This window comes from Peromyscus maniculatus, chromosome 14 (assembly GCF_049852395.1).
Source record: "Peromyscus maniculatus bairdii isolate BWxNUB_F1_BW_parent chromosome 14, HU_Pman_BW_mat_3.1, whole genome shotgun sequence".
Classification (NCBI taxonomy): Eukaryota; Metazoa; Chordata; class Mammalia; order Rodentia; family Cricetidae; genus Peromyscus; species Peromyscus maniculatus.
The window spans coordinates 19,645,235-19,651,559 of record NC_134865.1 but is presented as its reverse complement, the minus strand read 5'-3'; the positions used below and the strand labels follow the sequence as shown (position 1 = coordinate 19,651,559).

Sequence of the window (6,325 nt, the reverse complement as noted above, 5' to 3'; positions counted from 1 at the left end):
ATGGGTGCAGCTACTTTTTAATATTTGGAAAATTAATCATATGTCTTTGCATTTTTATTTCAGCTTTGCATGAACATGGCATTAAATGGATGAGTGCCAGAATAATAAACTGCCACAGGAAACGTACAGTGGTCCCTATGAATTCGGGTAAGAAAGGGGTTTAAATAGAGCATGCTTTCCTGTCTCGTGAGAGGGCAAGGCGCGGTCATCAGGCAAAGATCTAAGTGACCCAGCAATATCAAACTGCTCAGGATCAAAATCAAGCAGAGGTTGGGTCTCAGAGACCTCACAGTCTTGGGATAACTCTAAGAGTAACGCCCTTCAGTCTGTCTCATAGTTTGCATACACGTTCCTCAGTGAGGCTCCATTAAGGTCCAAGAGACCCAAGTTTAGGAATAGATAAGCTTTTAGTACACATTCTAGCTTCATTTGGATTCCTGGATTGAAAAATCACCTCTCAAGATTGCTTAAAGGCAGAATTCTGGAGGCAAATTGGGTTTCCTTGATTCAATTTAAGCAGTGGCATTGCAGCTTAAAGCTTTTTGGGTTGTGTCTAAGGTCCAGACTCCAGCTTTCTAGGTGACTAGCCACAGACGCGTGGGCAGCAGTCAATCTGAAGCTTCAGCCAGCCAGCAGCTAGCAGGGTAGGGCAGCTTCTGTTCCTGGCGTTCAGACCTCTAGATTTCAGCTACAGCTATGTATTCTGGAACCAGGAAAATTTCCCTTGCAGCCCCTGACTTCTTCCATTCCTACTTGCAGCTGCTCGAAGTTTCTCAGCATCTGTTCTGGAATGTTCTGAGAGCCAGAAGGAACATCCCTCTGAAGCCTGCTCTCCAAGCCCTTCTAGCAGCCTTAGAAAGGCTTCATTCCCTCTACTGCTTCCGGTTTCGGTGACAATAGCTAAGGCGGGTTCTATTTGGTAACGCAACGATGGTTCCAACTCAAATGTGTACAGCCACTGATTCACGATGGCTGCCTGGAGCAGTGGATTAGGACGAACACTGAGACTAACCAGTCTGTGGAATAGGTTTCCCTGTCTGTCTCAAGAGAAGGTATCATCACGCGTTTACCACCCTGGTATGTTAGTAATCAGTTGTACCTCACAAATAGCTGGGTATGACTGGGTAAGTATAAAATTTGAAAGGACAAGTAAAATTTCAAATTGTCACTTTTATTCAAACAGAGATACATGTGAAAAATCAACTAGGCAGCCCAAAATTAAGCAATCTTACAGTGAAATGTTACATTTATTCACAGGAATGCTAATTGAACCATATGTGAGTTACAATTTATCATACTCAAAATAGCAAAGTTACTTTAATGTTACTTTAGAGTTACTTTAATCCCAACCCTTCTAAATTCAACCTTCAGAGATAAAATGGTCTGACCATTTTTTTTTGTCCCTCTGAACTTTTTTTTTTTAATGCACACTGCTGGAAATAATTTTAAAGAATTAATTTGAAACAAATTCAAACTTTCAAAGAAATCAAGCAATTAGAAAGATTATAAAAACAGCCCCATTCCCCTCTGCTCCGGTTCCTTTGTCACTGTTTACCCGGCTTAGGTGGGTGGGAGTGCTGTTTTTCCCCCATTCTGAAAGGCAATCATTTTTCCCCCTGGGAGTGTTAATACTTCAGTCATTTAAGCTTCCTAATTTGATGCTTTTTGGTGAAGAAGGAACCCTTAAATGAGGAAAGGAAATGCTGAGAGGAAATTGCTTGAGCAGAACTTAATCGTCCTGTGCTAGGAAGCTGTGAGCACATTGTTTTCACAGTGTGAGTCAGTCATATAAATGTTTGGTTTATTTCATTTCTTAATTTGATATGAAACTAAACTGGGCAAAACTTGTCAGCAAAATGTTATTTTTCATGAGTTACACTGCACTCTTTTCATTATTAATATAACCTCTCACATTTGTATGAGGAACATGGTGTAAGTGGGCTTTGGGTCGGCACAGAGCTCATTTTTAAAAGTACATTTCTAAATGAATTACTGGCCCATGTTATAATTTCAATAAACCTGCCTCCTACATGGGGATTTGAAGATCATGGTTATAGTCACTATTAGTGTCAACACAATGTAAGTCGGGTTCATTATGAAGCTCTCTGGAGATGTCTAACGTGATTACATGCTCTTTGTAATCTGCAGAAAGGAACTCTTCAGATAACATTCAGTGAGAGGAGATGGAGACCATCTGGTTCACTTGGAAATCACAGCCTTCTTATTATTATTTTTTTTTTGGTATGTCATTGCTGTTCTCTCCTATTAGCACCAGAGAATGAAATTCAGGGATGTTGGTTTTACTTTTTGTCCTTATGAAAATGGAAAGGCGGCTGAACATTGGCTGTTAGGACAGTCCCTGCCTAGTGTCTGGCAGGCGCCTGTATCAAACCCAATTCCAAAACCACTTTTCTTCATGCAATCACACATATTCTCTAACAGGATCATGTGACAAGCAAACACCTGTACTTTTTTTTTCTTCTTTTATATTTATGACAATCTTTTCCCGTGTTTTTATTGTTTGCATATGTTATTCTCAAGTCAGCGGAACAAGCAGTAACTTGGTACCTGGAAGGTTCCCATGACAAAAGACCTCCCCCTGTCAGGTGACAATGTGATAGAAAGCCTGTCATCACCAAGACAAAAAAAAAAAACAAACCACAACAAATTTAGTTAATGGCAGCTAATGTCAAGAATCATTGCCTGGATCGGCTTCTTATCAGTCTGAACCCCTTCAATGTATGGAATTTCTGTGCATGGCTTTGGATTATATACCAGATTTTTAACATCAGGCTCTTGGTAAGGAGATAATGTTGGCTTCCTTCAGCTTAGTCACACCTGGTTTAGCAGTCTCTTCCCAAATAGGTACAGCCCAACACAGAGCACGCCATGAATAGGGCTTCTGGTGTCTGGGGATAGAAGACACCATTTCATCCAAATCATGGACTTGATTCCATGTCCCTGAACTAACTTCAACTGCAGAAGGTAAAATTAATATTTTTAAGTGCAAAGCTTTTGTCTGTGGAAGTGTGCACACTTTATGGAATTTACTTCCCTAATTCTCTGTCTTACCTCTTGGGTGAGGAATTACCTTTCCAGTTTCTATTATTGTTCCCACCCCATCCAGCAGCCTAGCACAATGAAGATCTAGACCACACGGTGCATGACTGAGAACAAAGTGCTGAACTTCCCTGAGACTCTGTTGGTTTCTGTTTCTCTGTAATGAGCTTGAGCATGTCTACCTTATCAACTATGGTAGACAGAATAAAAGCCACACAATATCTACACCCAAGTCCCTGGAACATGTGACCTATTATTTAACTTGATAGCAAATAGATCTATAGGTAAGAAATTGTCTAAGGCCTTATCTAAACACAGGGGCGTTGGAAGTGGAAATCCTTTCCAGGCTGTGATGATGAAGATAGGCAACAGCTGGAAGAGAACTGAAACGCTGCAGTGGGAGAACCCAAACTACCACTTCAGGCTTTGAAGATGACGAAAGGAGCCCTGAACCAAGGAACCCAAGTGGTAACTGGGAGCCTGGAAAGGCAAAGGAGCAAATTCTCCCACGGAGCCTCTAAGAAGGAGCAGGGCCCTGATGACATTGTTAGCCAAGGGAGTTCTCACTAGAATTATGACCTCCAGAACTCTAAGATTAAAATATTGTGTTTTAAAGGGCAGCATTTGTGGTAATCCATCAGCAATTTAAATTTTCAATGCAGGGCTGGAGAGATGGCTCAGCAATTAAGAGCACTGGCTGCTCTTGTTGAGGACTCAGGTTTGTTACTGAGTACCAATGACAGCTTTTAATCACCCATTACTATAATTCCAGGGGAACTGATATCCTCCTCTGGTTTCTCATGGTGAATACATATATGCCTCTGTGTGTGTGTGTGTGTGTGTGTGCGCGTGTGTGTGTGCGCGCGCGCATGCGCGCGCGCAAAACACTGATACATGAAAAATAAATACTTTTATTGTCAATACAAGGATGTAAAAAGGAACCCTAAGTGTGGACCAGCTGCACTGCCCGTATACAGATTAAAGTCCGAACAGGCATTACTTTCCTCCCAGTTTATCCAGGGAGAGATTCATTCGCTCACCACCAACAAGAAAAAATGTTCTGTGTTCTAAACGCTGTCCCCCAAGGAGCTTGCAGAATTCCCATCATCATCAAAACAAGTATTTTATGTTCTTGGGGCAAGTTTGCACTTTCTGCTTATACTATGCTCAAGTAGGCATTTGCTTCTCACGATGATTTTGCCTCAGGCCCCCAGGACATCAAACACTTCAACAGGACTTACCCATCCATGATGGTCTTTGACTTGGGTTTGGGTACAAAATGGAAGATGGGGTTTCCGTTTGGCTTTGCCTTCGGCAAGCAGATGACAATGGTACCAAATGGTAGTGACAGGCTGCTCAGTGTGTCTTTCTGCTTGTACCACGCCGCAAACCCAGCCAAAAATATCACCATGACTGCAAAGCAGAGAGACTCACCCAGCCTTTGGGGGAAGATGGATGGGGAGACAGGAATCAGAAGAGGCAGGGAACTGGCAATGGAGAAAAGAGCTGAGGTGGGAAGACTAGAGTATGGAAATGGAAATGGAATTGTTGCCATCCCTCTGTACAAGTGTGACAGACAGACAGACAGACACACACACACACACATCAAAAAATATCTTATTTTTCTAAATTCACATTCACAAAATTATATTTATCTAATGATCGGAAGGAACCAAATCCTCCACAGAGGCAACACAGTTCTTTGACAATCCCTTGGACAAAATGTTCCTTGATTACGAGAACTGGAAGTCATTTGTGTCCTGACATGCTGGAAGGTGCAAGGCAGCTAAATGCCCCAGACTGACTCTACCTGGTAGGATCAAGACAACCCTGCTTCTCCAGCCCATAATTAAAAATCTGCTCTTCAGAAGTGAGACCCTTACCCTAGACAGTACCTACCAGAGGGCACTCCCAAAAGCACATTCTCATTAGGAGGGGACCCTGGAAGTTCCACCCTGCTTCCTATGACGCTTCCACTGAATTTGCCCCTCTGTGAATACAAAGAGGTACAGACTCATAGCGTGGCCCCTGGTTGGATAGGTGAGGGACCTCAGCAAAGATGTGCTAGCCTCACAAAGTGATGCTTGCCTGTGACTGCAACACCCCTCCATCTAGGGAAGTCCAGCCTTACTAGCAGGGAATGAATCCAGGTGCTCCAATCTGGAATGAATTCTAAGGAATCTTTTAGACTAATGGAGTTCTCTTTGTTGCTCCCTTTCCTTGTCTGTGTGTAAGCATCTGTGTGATTCTCTTAGAAATGTTTTTATTGATGTCAGAACATTCATACAAAAACAAAACTAACACTGTACAGTTTGGGCTCCTGGCTTCCCACATCACCCTTCTCCTCCAACAGCTGGAAGAGCTCGAAGACTGTTTATTCCATGGCTTAGTTCCCCCTTTATCTTTGATGTCCCAGAATGTCAAAGGTTGTAAATTTAATATTGATTTCATAAAGTAGTTTTACTCTAACATGTCAGTTACGATTAACTTCAGGCTGGAAGAAGCTTAGCCACTGATCTGGATTTGCACGCGATGTGGCACCCCAGCTCTCAAGCTCTCTGACTGAATGCTTTATTTATTAGCTTATGCAGTCTTTTGTCAAGGCCAGGACAGACCCCCACCCCCAGCCCCCTTTCTGCTCTGAGCCTCTAGCACCTGGGCTCTTATGTTAAGCTTGAAAACCTAAGTAGATCGGGGAGACGTATCGTTTGCTGGCATGTCAACAGACAGAGGAGTTTATAGATCACATTATACCCCAGTAGACATAGTCAGAGCTGGAGGAATGAGAGGTCTTCTTTGAGTTTCAGCCCCTCCCTCTCTTCAGGCTCCCAGTGGCCCACGAGGATAGGGGCTATTACTATAACAATGGTGATAAAAAGACGACATTTATTGAACATGTTTTGTGGACTGGCCATTTAGTAAGCATCAGTCACAGTACTAAGATTGTTCACTTAATCCCATATCTGTCCTGAGATGCAAATGTTTATTAATATCATTATTTGTTACTGCTAATACTACTGGGCCCATTTCACAGATGAAGAACTAAGGAAATCTCAGTTCACAAGCAAAAGAATTAGATCCGACTGTTTAAATCCCCAGAGTCCATGTACTAGCCCCAATGTTAAGGCAAACACTCTATCAGAAAACTGAGAAATGACATTTTTGCTCTACTCCTGCCAAGACAACATCTTTTACTTAAATGATCACTTCCTGTTCCTTGATTGTATCTTCAGATCTAAACCAGCCTCAAGTAAAATTCATGCCT

General features: G+C 42.3%; 1 long non-coding RNA gene across 1 annotated transcript; it reads left to right on the top strand.

Annotated features, from left to right (window-relative positions):
• The first annotated feature begins 765 nt into the window (after nt 1-765).
• Nucleotides 766-3,680, top strand: LOC143268423 (uncharacterized). The gene is made up of 2 exons (XR_013044304.1): nt 766-1,077; nt 2,149-3,680. It is a non-coding gene; the product is annotated as an uncharacterized LOC143268423 (long non-coding RNA).
• The last annotated feature ends 2,645 nt before the right edge of the window (nt 3,681-6,325 follow it).